Below are 19,263 nucleotides of genomic sequence, written 5' to 3'. Positions count from 1 at the left end.
TTTTTGCAAAGTTCCATGCTTCAAATTTCTTGAAATCAAACCGATAACTTTCTTCTTTGACATCCAATCTTCAACTTCCCAGTCAATTTCAACGCATATCTCGATCGCTTGATTTTCGATCCACTCCGACACAACAATAAGTCGAATTGTTGCAGGAGCAAATCAAAGCGGAAGAAATCAAACCCTAACTCACCAACACTGGAGGAAATCAGTACGATCATACAAAATGGTGGTCATTATGATATTATCGGCAAATTGGAGGAGGAGTCACCAATTCAAGTGGAGGTGAGAGTATTAGCCCATAATTCTTTAAAGGAAGAATCATAAGCCTAATTGGATATTGAAATGGTAGGGACATCTTAGGGACTTAGCCAATGTAGATTTCTCCGTCTAGACTCCATAGATGGCAAGTTCCAAAATTGAGTTTGGGGGTGAGGGCACAATACAATCAGGAACTATGTTGTCCATTGTTGGCCTCTACTAAATATCGATTCATTATAGAATTTATGCAAAAGAATAATGATATAATGTTTTAAACACCCTAAAAATATTTAGTCTATGTTGGTTTATGATACACATAAAAAAGGCTATATCTTTAGTGATAAGTTATTAAGCAATCATATTACAAGGTTTCTAACAAGTTGTCCAAATTATCTAAATTAGTTACAAAAATTCTTTAGGTCTTGTTTAGCAATAATAACATGTGGGTGATAAAAATCATGCATAGGAAAAATAAGGCAATCAGGAATATTATATACAGGAATAATAAAAGGGTTAGAATTTACAAATATTACGATTATCAATTAAAGATTTACATTGTTTTTTCACGAGGAAGAATACAAGATGGGGGATGGATTGTATTTGTAGAAATAAGCATAACTTTTTATGGAATTATATAACTTAAATAAAGAAACAAGCTAAAGGAACACAAGGGATTTTTACGACGAAAAACTTTTTGGGCCCAACAAGAAGAAACAACCTCGACCACTAGGGATTTTAAACTCAACACTTCCACTAATTAGGCCAAACAACATTGTTACAACCTAATTCTACTCACGGGCCACACCTTGAGTTCCTAAACTCAAGTTCCTGAACAGCTATTCCCTTAACAACTATTCCTCTCAACTTCACTTGAAGTTTTCTCACTTTAAATTTCTTCACTCAAAGCATTCTCTCTTACAAGACTTCACTCAAAATTCCCTTACCCCAAAATCAAAATACAATGATCAATAAACTTAGTGAAACTAAAGTAACAAGGTAAAGAACAAGTGATTTTGATGAGAGAATGAAGGCACTGCCACTTTACTTAGTTAAACTCACTAAATCTTTTGGTCAGACACAAATTTGGAACTTAATTAGACATAGTATTATAGCAGTGATTACTTAGAACATGACATTAAAACATGAGTTAGTCGTAATGATATTTTTCCATGATGGCTTTCAACTAGAGGAACACGTTCCTTTTTACACCTATGATCTCCACGATCTCTGTTGAACGTGTGCAATATAAATTTTACTGCTTCCTTACATTCAGCCACCACTTATGCAGCAAATCAATAATCTGATTCAAAAAATATTTTAATTATAAAAATCAAAATTAAATCCTTTTATAAAATATTATCTTTAATAAATAGTATCATTGAAATTGAAAAAGGATTTTTATTATCTTATAAAAATAAAATCTTTTCCTTAAAGATTTTCCCTACAATCGTATTTTTACTTAGATAAAATGATTTTCAAGAATCTAGGCATAAAACACTCAAGTGTCACATATTAACCGTTGTACTGCGTTAACCTATGTCTAGTACCTTTCAATAGTTAGTTCATTTATGTAACACCCCGATAATTCTCTCTTTTCCAAAAATACTATTCAAATATAAAACTAGAAAATCATCAAACCAATATCGCCCGTGTGATAACGTATCGTCTTATTCAGAATTTTGCAGCAGAAAACATATAACTAAACTTGCTTTCGAATGGAAATATAATAAATAACAAACTAACTTTAAAACCAAATAACATTGTTAACGTTAACTTCAAACCAAACTTAAATATAAATGTATCAACTATGAAACAGTAAATAAATCAACACGCTACACAAGATCTCCACTCCCGAAACCCCATGATGCATCATCTGCACACATGTAGATGTTAATGCACTAGAGGAATTGCTCACCAAGAATGAATCATCACAAGATCAATAAGGCAAAGTCATGATCAACACAAACAGAAAGCATGTAGTCAGCAAAGCTGAGTACTACATAATAATGAATAATTATTCCTAACATGATACTGATAAATATTAGGCAGGAAAAATAACAACATAACAATCTGCAGATAACTTTTACTGAATTAAACTTTAACAACTTTTTTATTACTTTAATGGAATAGTCACTAAACCGAGTGTCTAACTAAAAACAACTTTCCCTTTGGAAGACAAAATACGGGGGCGACTCCGTATTGCCATGACCTACGATATCGAGGAACCTTTTTAAATAAATATAAGAACGCTGATCAATCCGAACCCAGAAAAAGCCATGACCCGCTCACCATGTACCCCAACTCCTGATTGTCCAATTTCAGACATGCACCAGTCAAAATTTATTACTATCTAAGTTTCACTTTACATGATTTACCAATTATTACTTGTTATGACACACAAGAAACACATATAAACTAAAATCAAACATCCACAACTTTATTTCTTTTATCTTAGGATTAAATAAGTGATCATACAGCTTACAACCCAAGATTAATTCCTTCTTTAATCCAATCCTTTTTATTTCTTGAACCTACCCAACAACCAACTTACCTTTCAAAGGTATAAATTATCAACTTACCAAATAAGGCCCACGGTCCTCATAGAGTAGTGAAAATAATAATATAAGGGAACACCTGATTCAATCATGCATGATCCGAACCAATAAATATATTAATTCCTCCATGTGAATTAATAAATAAAGTTCCCAACCAACATGCTTGCATCAGTATTTCATACAAACATGATATAAATCTCATACTTAACATGTTCGCACACAGACATAAAATATGTAAAATCCAACATAATAGCAATCATATATAAACTCACAAAGTTCCTATACATAATACTACATAACTTTCCTTCCTAAAATCATGATACTGCATCAAGCAACACATTGGTATGTACGTAACTTGTGTAGACAAATTGATAGCCCACTTTAACAACTTTAGAAGTCACCTACAGAGAAATCTCCACCTAAAACAACTAATAAAATTTATAATCAATACTTCAACTAAATTACAGCAATTTTAAAATACTTTAAATCTCGTTTAAAAATATTTAAAAGTTGTTTTCATCATTAAATATTTAATTACTTACACTTCCTAACATAACACTACTATACTAGTTATTGAAATCCATAAAAACTCCATTATTAACAACCTTTCTAAAATTCTAGCAACATTTATCAAAACTTCCTTTAAGCATACTTAATCATGCTTAAATTCATAAGTTTAATCAATTTCATAGTTTATAACATACTAATATGATTTTCCAATCTTTAACACCCTAAAAATCCATGTTTTGATAATTAAAATCCCAATTCAAACATAATAATCAAATCTGAATTTTTATTCTTTCAATACATAAGTTATATAATCGTAGATTCATCATTAAAATAGTAAATTAAAGCTTCTAAACATAATTAGTACTAAAAAAATCATAAAAACATAATCTTTAATCAAAACTTGAGGAGGAAAAAAAGTAATCAAACCAACACAAGAAGGAAGAACAATAAAGGGGCGCCGACGTGAACCAGTCACAAAATCCATAGAAACGGTATCCCACTTCCATTTAGGAACCTCTAAAGATTGAATCTTCCCCATGGGTCTCTTATGATCTATCTTCACTTTTTGACATGTTAGGAACTTAGACACTATTCGGCTACCTTACGCTTCATGTTTAGCCACCAATAGATACCCTTAAGGTCTTTGTACAACTTCTCACCCCCAAGGTGCACAGAATATGGAGTGTTATGCCCCTCATCCATAAGACGTCTCTAAAGGTCCTGACACTTTTGTGGTACACACCACCTCCCCTTAAACCTCAAGTTTCCATCATCATGGATCTGAAAGTCGGCTTCCTTACCTTGCTTCATTTTCTCCTTAATCTTATCTAGGTGCTCATCTACAACTTAACCCTCTTTGATCTAGTCAAAAACTGACAACCCCAAAGATAAATTGCTCAATCTTGCCTCATTTTCCAACGATTTAGAATTTCCAGGCTCAACTTTGCATATCTCGACACAACTCCTCAGGGACTATCATGGCACTCATGCTATGGCTCGACTTCCTACTCAAGGAATCGACAACTACATTTGCTTTCCTCTCATGATACTGGATGTCTAGGTCATAGTTTTTAATCAACTCCAACCATCTTCTCTGCCTCATATTAAGGTCTTTCTGGGTGAAAATGTATTTCAAGCTCTTATGGTCGGTAAATATTTTACAGGTTGCCCCATAGAGGTAATGTCTCCAAATTTTTAATGCAAACACTATGGTGGCTAACTCTAGATCGTGGGTAGGGTAATTAGCCTCATAAAGTTTCAACTAACGCGACGCATACGCGATTACCTTCCCATTCGGGTGTAACACACATCCCAAACCATTCTTTGAAGCATCACTGTACACCTCAAATCCCTCATTCCCATCAGGCAGGGCCAAAACAGGTGCGGAGGTTAAACGTTCCTTCAAAATTTGAAAGGCTTGTTCACTCTTTTCCCTCCACTCAAACTTTGACTCCTTTTTCATCATATTGGTCAAGGGTCTCGCTGTCTTAGAGAAATCTCTAACAAATCTCCTATAATAGCCAACTAGACCTAGAAAACTTCTAATATCTGACACATTCTTTGGAGTTGGCTACTCACTCATAGCTTGAATCTTAGCAGGATCTACATAGACTCCTTCCTTACACACATAGTGACCCAAAAATGCTACTTTCTCCAAACGGAACTCACGCTTAGAGAACTTGGCATATAATTGATTCTTCCTAAGCGTCTCCAAAATAATTCTCAAGTGCTCATCATGCTCTACTTCGTTCCTCGAATATACACTAGTAGAAAAAGGACGATTTGCGTCCCACCAAGTGCGTCGCACTAAAACGAAAACGACGCAAAAGCCTAATTTGCATCGCACGGGAGCCAAACTGCGACACAAAATAGAGCCATATGCGTCGGATCATCATGAAGTGCGACGCATATCAAGGATGTGCGTCGGACCCCCTGGCCCATCCGACGCAAATCACTTAACTCATGAATGTGCTAAACATGGGCTAAGCGCGTCGAGTCGTCTTCACGTGCGACGCAGATGGGCTTCCCATAAAGCCCATATTAAATCCCTTTACCCTACCTACCCTCTCAGTCTCTCAGCCGTTCCTTTCATTTCTCCTTCAAACCCCACCCCACTAATCTCTCTCCCAGTTTTGAACGCTTCTTCCTTTCATTTATCCTTCAAATCCCCCCAAAACACCAACTACATCAAAATTCGAACGAATCGTTTTCTCAAGTTCACAAGTTCGCATCAACAAATCGTATTTCATTCACAATCGAGCGCCTTTTCCGTTTTCCGACGAGCGACCGAACGTAAAGCTTCCCGGGAAAGAACGAAATTCATGAGTAAGACCTTCACGTTTTCCGGCGAGCGTCTTCATGAGTAAGACTTTGACAGGTTTGAATTTTTTCATTTTTTAAATATCGTTCATCAACGTCTTTAATCTCGATTTTTCATTTTTAGATATGATTTTCTATTAATTCGTTTTTTCATTTCAGATCTGAAAAATAAAATCTTTTAAATCTGATTTTTTTTTTTTTTACTTTTTTGGCATTTGAAAAATAAAAAAGGACTTAGTTCATGCAGTTCAAAATAAGGGCCTTTCGTTTCTGTTTTTATTTTTTATATTTGATTTTTTTTTGTTTACTTTTTTGGTATTTTTAAGGTTTATTTTCATATCTAGAATTTTCTTTTTGCCTTTTATTTCTGGAATTCTTATTTTCATTTTTAGATCTGAAAATTTGCTCTTCTCGAAGTCGTCTCCCTCGAGCACATTGGAAAACGTCGGCCTTAATCTTTTCAGATGGAACAGGAATTGTACTCAGATACATAGTTACTTATAATGAACGATATTATTTTTAGATGAAATTGTTCTAGATTCAATTTTAATTTTACATTTTTTTATCTATATTATTATAGTGGTTTGTAATATGACAGTAGTGTCCTTATATTTTTGATAACTCAAGTAGGCGGAAGGTTCCGTTCGATCTTGGGGGTATGCATACTAAGGTGATGGGTGTGAGACGGAACAAAACCGTATTTGCATTTCATCTAATAGACCAAGTTGTCTATTAAGGATTCAGTAGCCCGTATGATTCTAGTAAGATGACAGTGCCCGTTCGATGCCGGTGATGCATACTAAGGTGATTGGGGGTATGCATACTAAGGTGATGGGTGTGAGACGGAACAAAATCGTATTTGCATTTCATCTAATAGACCACGTTGTCTATTAAGGATTCAGTAGCCCGTATGATTCTAGTAAGATGACGGTGCTCGTTTGATGCCAAATAAAGGTTAAAGATTAAGATTAAAGGATGTAACATAATGTAGTATCATGCTTAAGATTGTTCATGTATGTCTCATTTGTGCTAATATGTATTCAATGGTTCATTACGTACTCAGCATAGCAGATTGTGTGTTATTATGTGTTTGTTGAACTCCGATGAACCATTGATGCTACAATGGGGAGCAGACTAGGTGTGCTAGTGCTGCTGCATGATATCGAGCATACGGGGACTAGTCTTTGGTATCTGCATTTAAAGCATTTTGAAATAAGTATTATTGGTTTTTCTAAGACTTTCATAAATGGTTTGTGGTTTGAATGAAAGGGGTCGTTGATGATTCCCGAGTTGTAATTATATTTTAATTCCGCTGCATTTTAGTTTTCGAGACAATGTTTTAAGTTATCGTTAACTCTTATTATGCCTTGCGTTCCATCGCGGCGGTAACACGCCCAAAGTCGATGCGACGTAGTAGGGGTAGACGCGTATGGATTTTGGGGGTGTTACACCACTCGCCCTTCCTACAACTGTCATCCGCTAAACCACCACCGCACCCACCCTTTCTCTCTCTTCCTCGCACCCCATTCTTCTCGCTCAACCCCACGCAAAGTCTCACGCTTCTCTGTCGTGCACCGTAGCGGTGCTGCCGCACCACCACCCACCTCCATCTTCATTCGTTGCCGCGCTGCGCCACCCACGCTCAGCCACGCCAGCACCACACCTCGTTTTCTTCATCCAACTCCCTCGCCAGTCGCGTCCCTCTCTGTTCGCTGCAGCGATTTTGTGCCCCTGCGCCGCGCCGGAGTTGCGTGGGCCACCGGCTGCTCGTAGTTCGCCGTTGCACATCGTTCACTGGAGCTCTTCGTGTCGACCCTGCTCACTGAGCAGAGGTATATGATCCTCTTCCCTCTTAGTTTTCTGATTTTTGGTTTGTAAACCCAGTTAAAGCTATCGTTAGTTAGTTGAGTTTTGGGCCTAAAAGTTTATTTCACTCAGTATTAGTAAGCTGATTTATTTGTGGACTGAGCTAAATTTTATGTTATGTTAGTTTGGGCTTAGGAAAATCTAAGTTAAACTAAACTTAAAGTGTTTATAAATCTGAATTGTTATGTTGTTAGGCTAAAACATGAATGGACTTTTCATATTTTTATTAAAAGGCTGACTTAGTTAGTTTAGTTAAACAATCTAACTTATTTCCTATAATTATTATTGGGCTATAAATTCCTAATGACTAAGTTGTTTGAGTTAACTAAAACCAATTAAAAATCCAATAAGTTTGTTATTCGTAATTTGAGTATAAGTTATTATTACCTCACCAATACTTAAGTTCACTTAAAATAACAACATAACTTGACTTTTTAGTTTTTGTGAGTAAATAATAATATAATAATATTAATGGTTCTATTATAGGAATAAACTTAATTAGTTTAATAATAGACGATTAATTAATGATTAACTATGAACTCTTATAATATTATTATACTTTCAAATGGTTATATATTATGTAATAATATAACTTTAATGTTTCGATAATTCTTAAAGTATAACTAAAGGAGTTATTTCACCTATTTAGTTGTTCAAAGAGTCACCTTAAGAAGTTATTAACGACTAAGACATGATAAACTTTAATGAGACCTTTACAACGTTATAATGAACGTTACGACCTTAATAAGCTCTAACTAATATTTAGGCTTAAAAGCTAAACAACGAAACATTCATCAATAAAATTATTCTTGAATAGATTAAAGAAGATATAGGATATTACAAGCGTCCCCTGGCTATCAAGGTTGTTAAGAAGGAATTGAGGTAATGTCTACTGCTAGCACCCGCACTCCCCTTCCAACTATGTTTCATATGATGTTTTTATGAAATGTTTATGCGATGTTTTTATGGTGTGCGGGATATGAAATGTTTGTTATCTAAATAATGTTTATTAAATGATATGATGTTTTATGAAGTATGACGACTTTGATGTTACAAAAATATGATGATGATTACGTTATAATTATGTAATGCCAAAAGAAACGAAACATGATAAAGTTTAAGTGAAAGAAGGTTCTTGGCAGTGTCTCGTGGATACCGCAAGTGTCACCTTTGTCGGGTCACCCTTCTGGTTAATGATGGGGCACCAAAAGTGTCACCTATGTTGTGATCGTCTTTTTGTGGGCACCGCAAGTGTCACCTATGTTGTGACCGACCTTCTGTATGTCAACGATATGGGCACCGAAAGTGTCACCTATGTTGTGGTCGCGGCCTTTTGTATGTTATGGGGAGACGTCCCTTCTGTTGTACGAGCCAAGTTACCAAATAATATGAATCAAGATGATGAACATGATAAAGAAGATAATGTAACATGATATGCTATGTTTGCGAATTAGTTTTACTTATTCTCTCCTCCCTGATTATAAATAAAATGATGTGAAATGAATTTAAGTTGTTAGAGTAGTATGTTACTGAGCCTCAGCTCATGACGTTTTGTTTTATGTTTTAGTATGGAAGAACAGTTGTGGATCACTAATAGACTGCGTTATGGAGATTATGTATGATGGATAAACAAGTATTATTTTTTGATGAGTAATTAAATAGTTGATTTTCAAATTTTAGGGTATTATTTTATTTGTGGGCCATAACCCACAGGCTTAAGTTATGCTTCCTCTGACGATTAAGGTTATGTATTTTTCGGGGCGTTACACTTACAGTCTCTAATAGGGTGGTTGTTGATGCACTTCTTACAGTGATACACTCTCTTAGTTCGACCCTTGTTGTTGTTGTTGTACTGGTTATTCCTCCCTTGGAAATTTCCATTCCCATTCTTGTTTCTCTTGAAGTTCCCCTGATTTCCCCCAGCGTTGAAATCTTTCCTTTTCTCACATACCATAATATTATTTTTATCCCGCCTCGACTGGAGTATATAATTGTGGGCGGCTCTCCCATACACAATGTCGAGGGATGTAAAGGTCTCACCTCCTAACCACAGTTGTATCTCATCAGTCAACCCTTGCTCAAACCTCTGAGCCTTCAACTCCTCACTAGCTACAACCTCATGTGCAAACCTCGTTAGTGCTATAAATTTGTTGTAATACTCAGAGATGATCATACTACCCATCCTAAGGTTAATGAACTCCTGGGCCTCCTGTTTTCTCATAAATGCAGGGTAAAACTTCCCCCTTAAGGCAGTAACAAAAGCATCCCAAGTGAATCCTTACACAACACTTAGTCTAGCACCATTCTCTCTCCACCATCAGTCAACCTCTTCCTTAAGATATAACATAGCCTGACCCAGTCTCATGCCCTTAGGACGGTTCATAGCCCCAAAAATTTTCTCAAACTCTCTGATCCAGTTTTCTAGGAAGGTAGGTGTAATAGCCTGAATTATTAAGCTAATATTAGAATCAATAATCCGCAATCAATTAAGATAATTACGATTAAATTAAACTGTGATCGATACGCTCCGAATTCTAAAAGTGTAAATAAATGTTATGTGAATTTGTTGCTAACGTGGATATTTTGTGTTATTAGCTAACTAATAACATGAGCTATGTGATAACTAAGTAATTTATGGATTAAGCTAGGAATATTGAATATCGTCTCAGAATTATGGGATTTGTGTTAGTATTTGATATCGATTTGTTATTCGAGGAAGTGAGATTAAGGAATTGATTAGGTTAAGATGTCTTCATTTAGGTATGTGGTATACTTGGGAGAGATTTAGTTAAGAATAATTAAGGATTAGGAAGGAATTAAGGAAGAAAATCCGAGTTGAAGCTTTGGAAAAATCTGGTTAGTACATAAGCGAGTGAAAGGACGATTTTGCCCCTAATACTAAACCGAAAATGACAAGTTCACCCTTACCATTCTGCATATATGAGAGGGGAAGATCCTCATTAAGTATCATCAAATCATCTCACAAACAAACACAAGAAAACATCTTCTTCTCTCTCTTTTCTCACGCCATATCTGGCGTCTTAGCAAGGCTGTTTTGGCAGCTTGTTTCCTTGGTTCTTTGCTCTGGTTTTTCGCATGCAAACACTTCCATAGATTCTTCAAGGTGTCTTTAACACTGGGCAGACATTAGTTTTAAGGTTTCATCACTGTAAACCTAAGAAAAACTAAAGAAGGTGAGACATGGCTTAATTTCAGCATGCATGAGGTATATTGGCTTTAAATTTGATTTCTTTGGGTTCATTACTAACTCTAAGGTAATGAATGTTTCTATTAAGGTCTTAGGAGGTTGCAAGAGGAATAGTAAAGGTTGCTAAGCAAGGTTTAATTTCCTAAACACCAAAATTAAGGTACACAAGAACCACCGTTAAAGCTTATTTTCTCAATTTTTGTCATAACACTTGTTTATGGAGATTATTGAGCTACGAATATGTTTGTGTGGAGAAACTTACTGTTTTGATAATGAGTTATAAGTATGTGATTTCAATATGTTAATTATACTTTGTGATTGATGACTTCGAATAAAAAAAACCGTTGCATGTCAAGTTCCTCTTAAAACCCGATTTAACCGTGTTTGTATTTCGATTGTGTTTTGGTATTAAGTGCTTCCATTGTTGTTACCCTTACATGATAACCTCCTATAAATACACTTATACTGCTGCTTAATGACCTTGTAACACATCTTTTTCGTAGATTGAATATAACCTCTTTTGAGAAGAAAACTACACCTAAAAACTCGACTTTTCGCTTAACTACTTTTGGACTTGTAAACCTTTGTGCCTTCGACCCTTTCAATGTGTTTCTCTTTGTGAATACCTACTGTAACTACATATATATGAAGTTAGAATCCTAAACTTTGGCTAAACTCAATAAGTCCTATTAATTCATCGCATAGAACAATTGTTAACAACACCAAACCGAGAACCATCTGAATGGACCTATGTTCTATTTGTGTGAAGTAATCTTCCATATGTTAAGTTCATTTTATGAACCTTTCACCTACTGCCATATCTTATTAAACCATCCTTTAACCACCTTTGTTCACTCTCACATCCTTTCGAACTATGGTTGTTAAGTTACCTTTCCAAACATAGTGGAACTTGACATAGCAAGTGTGTTTTCAGAACTTGTTTTGATAATTAAGTTAAGTTGAGTAGTAAGTTGGTTGATCAAGTATTGGAAAAGAAAGTTTTGAATATAATTAAGTATAAGTAAAGACTATTTTAAAAAAAAAGGGAAGTAGGTGCATTAGCAGTGATGAACAACAATTGTAGAGCGGGTTTGCTCTTTGAATCATTAGAGCGAGTATTGCTCCGGAGCGGGTATTGCTCTGTTATATAGGGTCATGACCTAGGAAGTCTTGCAGAGAAGTTTAAAAAAGCAGGGAGACGTCCCTCAAAAATTCCATTCTTCCTTCGCAAATTAAAAGATTTTGAGTTTTGTAATTAAGATTTCAGATTTGTATGTAATTCGATGGCCAAGTTTATTTGATTCTGGAGCTTCACATTCATTTGTTTCAAATATGTTGTAGCAATCTGCCGTGTAGACCATGTTGCAACCTTTAAATATGCAATTTGTATGCCAAAGGGAGTCGATATGTTTAAATGGATATTTAGAAATGTTGAAATAGAATAGCAGGGTCCGAATTGCGGGTAGATTGATACCCTTTAATTTGGATTATTAATGTGATTTTGGGAATGAATTGGTTAAGTAAAAATAGGGCGGTGATAGAATGTTACGCTAGAGCTGTCAAAATGAGGTCTCCATGCGGAGATAACGTTGTGTATAAAGAAGGAATGGTGAGACCGATAGAAAAAGGTGAGGTGATAATTGAGAATGATACAGAGATGATGCTTGAAGGTATCGGTTATGTGAATCAAATAGAATGGGGTAAAAAGGAGGAAAGGAAAATTGAAGAAATTCCGGTGGTAAGAGAATTCCAGGATGTATTTCCAGGAGATTTACCGGGTCTGCCACCACATCGGGTGGTTGATTTTCATATTGATCTGGTGCCGGGGGCAACACCGATATCTAGAGCTCCTTATAGGATGGCTCCTGCAGAAATGGCTGAATTGAAAAAGCAATTAGAAGAATTGTTGCAGAAAGGTTATATCCGACCTAGTGTGTCTCCATGGGGCGCACTAGTGTTATTTGTGAAGAAAAAGGATGGTACGATGAGATTGTGTATAGATTATCGGGAAATTAATAAAATCACAATCCGAAATAGATATCCATTACCCCGAATTGATGATATGTTCGATCAGTTGAAGGGGGCGGAATATTCTCAAAGATAGATTTAAGGCCGGGGTATCATCAAATGCGCATCGTGGAAGAAGATATACCAAAAATAGTATTCAGAACTAGATATGGGCATTATGAGTTTGTGGTGATGCCGTTTGGACTCACTAATGCAGCAACAGCCTTTATGGATTTAATGCAGAGGTACTTTAAGCCTTTGCTCGATCGGTTTGTGGTAATTTTTATTGATGATATATTGGTGCACTTCTAAAGATCGCAAAGAGCATGAAGAACATTTGAGAGAGGTTTAGAAATATTGCGAAGAGAGAAACTCTATGCAAAGCTGAGTAAGTGTGACTTTTGGTTGGATCAAGTAATGTTCTTAGGACATGTTGTAACCAAAGAAGGTATAGCAGTGGATCCTGAAAAGATAAAAGCGGTAAAAGAATGGCCTGCACCTACAATGTTGGGGAAGTTAGAAGTTTTCTTGGGCTTGCTGGATATTATAGAAGATTCGTGGAGAATTTTTCGCGAATAGCTTGTCCGATTACGAATTTATCAAGAAGAATACAAGATTTCAGTGGACAGAGAAATGTGAGAAGGCTTTTCAGGAGTTAAAAGAAAGATTGACTAGCGCTCCAGTCTTAGCTCTACCTTCTGGGACAGAAGGATTTGAGGTTTTTAGTGATGCCTCTCAGGAAGGATTAGGATGTATGCTAATGCAGAACCAGCGAGTTATAGCTTACGCTTCCAGGCAATTTAAGATTCATGAGAAAAACTATCATGTGCATGACTTGGAATTAGCAGCAGTCGTCTTTGCACTGAAATTGTGGAGACATTATTTATATGGAGTCTCTTGCAAGGTTTATACTGATCATAAGAGTTTAAAATATATTTTCAGCCAGAAGGAAATGAATATGAGGCAACGGAGATGGTTGGAATTACTTAAAGATTATGATATAGATATTCAATATCATCGGGAAAAGCAAATAAAGTTGAGATGCTCTGAGTAGAAGACCTCGTCGGGAAGTGAATGCATTGATTCAGTGCAAGAGGAGTTGTATAACAGCTGGTACAATTGATTTGCGAGTGGTTGCAAGAGGTCAATTACAGGAGAATTAAATGCAATTAGATGAAACCGTCTCTCTTTGAAGAAATTCGGGAAAAGCAGGATAAAGATGATTTCATCAAGGAGTTGAAGTTAAAGATAGAAAAAATGAGATGACGGACTTCCAAGAATATGCTGATGGAAGTATTCGTTTAAATGGAAGATGGTGTATTCCTAATGACGGGGAATTGAAGAATAAAATTTGAAGGAAGCGCATAACAGTGCTTATTCAGTTCATCCAGGCAGAGATAAAATGATTTAGGATGTGAAGAAACATTTCTGGTGGAAAGGGTTAAAGAGAGATATCTCACAGTGTGTGGCAAGGTGTTTAATTTGTCAGAAGGTAAAATTTGAGCGGAAGAAAATGTCTGGATTGCTGAGCCATTGCCAGTACCGGAATGGAAATGGGATTCGATTTCCATGGATTTTGTATCAGGCTTACCTAAATCAAGAAGGGGAAATGACTCTATATGGGTTGTAGTGGACAGATTGACAAAGACAACTCGTTTATTCCATGGGAGTAACTTGGAGCAAGAAACACTAGCAGATGCATATATACAGGAATTGTTCGATTGCATGGCTTCCAACCACCATTATTTCGACCGAGATACCCGGTTTCTGTCACATTTCTGGGAGAAATTGCAAGAAGCTTTGGGGTCACTCAGAAATTTAGCACAGCATTCCATCCAGCAACAGATGGGAAAGACGGCGAATAATCCAAATATTAGAAGACATGTTGCGAGCCTGCGTATTGGAATTTAAAGGCTCCTGGGAGGATAAATTGGCATTAATAGAATTTTCCTATAATAACAGTTATCAATCTAGCATTGGTATGGCTCCATATGAAGCTTTATATGGGCGTAAATGTCGAACACCTATTTGTTGGGATGAAAGTCCAGGGTATACCAGTGGACCTGAGTTGATTCAAGATACAATGGAGCAGGTTCGGGTAATTCGAGAGAAAATGAAAATCGCACAAGATCGACAAAAGAAATATGCTGATTTGAGGAGAATGAAGCTGGATTTTAAGAAGGGGATAAAGTGTTTCTCCGTGTTTCACCTACTAAAGGGGTGAAAAGATTTGGGCTGCGAGGAAAATTGAGTCCTAAATTCATAGGACCATTGAGATTTTGCAAGAATGGTGAAGTCGCATATGAATTAGCCTTACCAATAGAACTGTCTAGGTGCACAATGTTTTTCACGTCTCGCAACTACGGAAATATATACATGACCCTTCACATGTACTATCCTACGAACCATTGCAGATAAACGAATCGTTGTGTTATGAGGAGAGGCCTATAAGGATTCTGGATAAACGAGAAAAAGTGTTGCGAAACCAAACCATACCTTTAGTTAAAGTATTGGACCAATCATCGGAACGAAGAAGCAACCTGGGAAAAGAAAGAGATATGCAAGAGCGATACCCCAGTTGTTCCAAGGTATGTTTAGTTTCGGGACGAAACTTCTTTAAGGGTGGTAGAGTGTAATAGCCTGAATTATTAAGCTAATATTAGAATCAATAATCCGCAATAATTAATTAATGATAAGTAGACGATTAAATTAAACTGTGTCGATACGAAAGTGTAAATAAATGTTATGTGAATTTGTTGCTAACGTGGATATTTTGTGTTATTAGCTAACTAATAACATGAGCTATGTGATAACTAAGTAATTTATGGATTAAGCTAGGAATATTGAATATCGTCTCAGAATTATGGGATTTGTGTTAGTATTTGATATCGATTTGTTATTCGAGGAAGTGAGATTAAGGAATTGATTAGGTTAAGATGTCTTCATTAGGTATGTGGTATACTTGGGAGAGATTTAGTTAAGAATAATTAAGGATTAGGAAGGAATTAAGGAAGAAAATCCGAGTTGAAGCTTTGGAAAAATCTGGTTAGTACATAAGCGAGTGAAAGGACGATTTTGCCCCTAATACTAAACCGAAAATGACAAGTTCACCCTTACCCATTCTGCATATATAAGAGGGGAAGATCCTCATTCAGTATCATCAAATCATCTCACAAACAAACACAAGAAAACATCTTCTTCTTCTCTCTCTTTTCTCACGCCATATCTGGCGTCTTAGCAAGGCTGTTTTGGCAGCTTGTTTCCTTGGTTCTTTGCTCTGGTTTTTCGCATGCAAACACTTACATAGATTCTTCAAGGTGTCTTTAACACTGGGCAGGCATTAGTTTTAAGGTTTCATCACTATAAACCTAAGAAAAACTAAAGAAGGTGAGACATGGCTTAATTTCAGCATGCATGAGGTATATTGGCTTTAAATTTGATTTCTTTGGGTTCATTACTAACTCTAAGGTAATGAATGTTTCTATTAAGGTCTTAGGAGGTTGCAGGAGGAATACTAAAGGTTGCTAAGCAAGGTTTAATTTCCTAAACACCAAAATTAAGGTACACAAGAACCACCGTTAAAGCTTATTTTCTCAATTTTTGTCATAACACTTGTTTATGGAGATTATTGAGCTACGAATATGTTTGTGTGGAGAAACTTATTATTTTGATAATGAGTTATAAGTATGTGATTTCAATATGTTAATTATACTTTGTGATTGATGACTTCGAATGAAAAAAACCGTTGCATGTCAAGTTCCTCTTAAAAACCGATTTAACCGTGTTTCTATTTCGATTGTGTTTTGGTATTAAGCGCTTCCGTTGTTGTTACCCTTACATGATAACCTCCTATAAATACACTTATATTGCTGCTTAATGACCTTGTAACACATCTTTTTCGTAGATTGAATATAACCTCTTTTGAGAAGAAAACTACACCTAAAAACTCGACTTTTCGCTTAACTATTTTTGGACTTGTAAACCTTTGTGCCTTCGACCCTTTCAATGTGTTTCTCTTTGTGAATACCTACTGTAATTACATATATATGAAGTTAGAATCCTAAACTTTGGCTAAACTCAAGAAGTCCTATCAATTCATCGCATAGAACCATTGTTAACAACACCAAATCGAGAACCATCTGAATGGACCTATGTTCTATTTGTGTGAAGTAATCTTCCATATGTTAAGTTCATTTTATGAACCTTTCACCTACTGCCATATCTTGTTAAACCATCCTTTAACCACCTTTGTTCACTCTCACATCCTTTCGAACTATGGTTGTTAAGTTACCTTTCCAAACATAGTGGAACTTGACATAGCAAGTGTGTTTTCAGAACTTGTTTTGATAATTAAGTTAAGTTGAGTAGTAAGTTGGTTGATCAAGTATTGGAAAAGGAAGTTTTGAATATAATTAAGTATAAGTAATGACTATTTAAAAAAAAAAGGAAGTAGCTGCATCAGCAGTGATGAACAACAATTGTAGAGCGGGTTTGCTCTTTGAATCATTAGAGCGAGTATTGCTCCGGAGCGGGTATTGCTCTGTTATATAGGGTCATGACCTAGGAAGTCTTGCAAGAAGAAGTTAAGAAAAGCAGGGAGACGTCCCTCAAAAAGTTTCCATTCGTGTTCCTTCCCAAATTAAAAGATTTTGAGTTTTGTAATTAATGTATTTAAGTGAGTATTGAAAAAATATAAGTATTGTTCTTGGAAAGTTTTTTGTTATATTGTATGGATGCCATTATGCTATTAAATTACGAAGGAGGGATGTTATGATATTTTATAGCAAAGAAATATTGAGATTCATTGATTATGATACTATTTAAAAATGAAAATCTATTTCCGCCACCTTAATATTTGGTGAACTGGTGGGACTTGGGTACCAGCGTAAGCTGACTGTTTTGTTCCTTTGAACCTGTCCTGGTGGGGCAGATTCAGTTGTTTTGCAGGAGTAAACTGAAGGTCAAAGATTTGCTTAGTCTGGAAAGTTCGTGATATATGTGTTACTGCTGCGTTATGTTACATTATAAATTCACTATGTGATGTAACATATATTTTTAAACTCGAATCTTAAATATTTAGACTACGATGTAATAAGTCAGTATTTTAAAGTGGATTTCATGAACTAAGCTCAGATATATGCAAATTCTTAACCGTCCAAAGGTAGGGTGGTTAGAAATCTGTACTAACAGCATCTCTAATTAGTAGCTTATTCCTTTAATTAATTAGAGTTAGTCTTAATTAAGCTGCTAACTAGGGAGGGTTGTTACAGTAGGGTAAGCTTGCTCCTTATATAGTATGGTGGCTTAACCTTAGCTAACCTCTCAAACATATCCCCAACAGAATTGGAACGCTCAGCTCTCTCCCGAGTTAGTTTTTCCGCCAAGAGGTGAATAGCAGGAACTAGGTCGTTATTACTTTTAGTCATCCTACTGCGCGACCTGAAATTAATGTAACTCTACTTTAGGTTTCAAAACATAACTTATATGCCAATATAGGAAGGCAACATTTGATTTGATCAAACAAGATCGCATCAACAAATTATTTCTCAAAGAGTTCCAAGTATAACACAAAATGTTCTTTAGCAACCACATAATCATTCATGAGAAAATATTCACATTAAAACACACACGTGGAAAACAACAAATAGGAATTTAATCACACAATAAAAATTAAATCATAAAAAGATTCCCAAAATGTGCCCAGAATAAATTCTTGCTCACTCGAATAAATAAATATTTAACTTTTATTCCTCCAAAAGTGTATTATTAAATAATTGTTGTAACTATAACATTATATCTTCCTAAAAAAAAATTTATAAGTATTATAAGATAAATTTAATCACTATTGGCCAACTATCCAACATTATATATATATATATATATATATTAATATATATATATATATATATATATATATATATATAACATAAATACATAAACGGTGATCTAAGGTTAAACATTATCATTCTTGTCCTTAGATTCCTTGTACCGTTCAGGTGTGAAGATCTCATCGTCGAACTCGTCTATGTCCTCAGTGTTACAATAGACATATTAACACGGTCAAACTCCACAATGAGCTCATCATCGCTTTCCATACCTGCTCTTAACACATTACACACAACATATTCTAGGCTAGTGTAGTTATTTCCATCACCTTCATCACCACTTATGATAATGGGATTACGGTAGCTTTCTACTCTATTATATCGATTGGCTGACATGGTTAGGGATCTACAACAAATAAACATATTCCAATAGATATATATAGTACTCTCCCTGAAAGCAATTCCCAACAATAATAAACAATAAGTAGTTACCACCAACAACATAGACACAAGAATATAAACAATTAGCAGGGAAGAAAAATATAATCATGCTGAACTAACTATTTAATGCAGACATATTATATTTCTATCCTATATGCCCTTCGTATACTACTCATTCTCACAACACAACAAAATAAAATAAACTAGAAGTATTAAAATAATAAACAATAATAGGTATAATTTTCAAACATAATTAAATAAAAAAAACATT

The 19,263-nt window shown here is 35.4% G+C and overlaps 1 long non-coding RNA gene across 2 annotated transcripts; it reads left to right on the top strand.

The window, feature by feature from the left end:
* Window positions 1-6,826: 6,826 nt before the first annotated feature.
* LOC130589702 (uncharacterized) lies at window positions 6,827-17,862 on the top strand. Of its 2 annotated transcripts, none has more exons than XR_008967334.1 (3): window positions 6,827-7,477; window positions 16,216-16,287; window positions 17,657-17,862. It is a non-coding gene; the product is annotated as an uncharacterized LOC130589702 (long non-coding RNA). The 2 variants fall into 2 exon arrangements; XR_008967335.1 differs by lacking the exon at window positions 16,216-16,287 and adding an exon at window positions 10,808-10,879 and having other exon boundaries at window positions 6,828-7,477.
* Window positions 17,863-19,263: the final 1,401 nt, after the last annotated feature.

The sequence above is a fragment of the Beta vulgaris genome, chromosome 8 (assembly GCF_026745355.1).
Source record: "Beta vulgaris subsp. vulgaris cultivar EL10 chromosome 8, EL10.2, whole genome shotgun sequence".
In the NCBI taxonomy this organism is placed as follows: domain Eukaryota; kingdom Viridiplantae; phylum Streptophyta; class Magnoliopsida; order Caryophyllales; family Amaranthaceae; genus Beta; species Beta vulgaris.
Note: the sequence above shows the minus strand (reverse complement) of the source record. Positions and strands in the feature narration are given on the sequence as shown.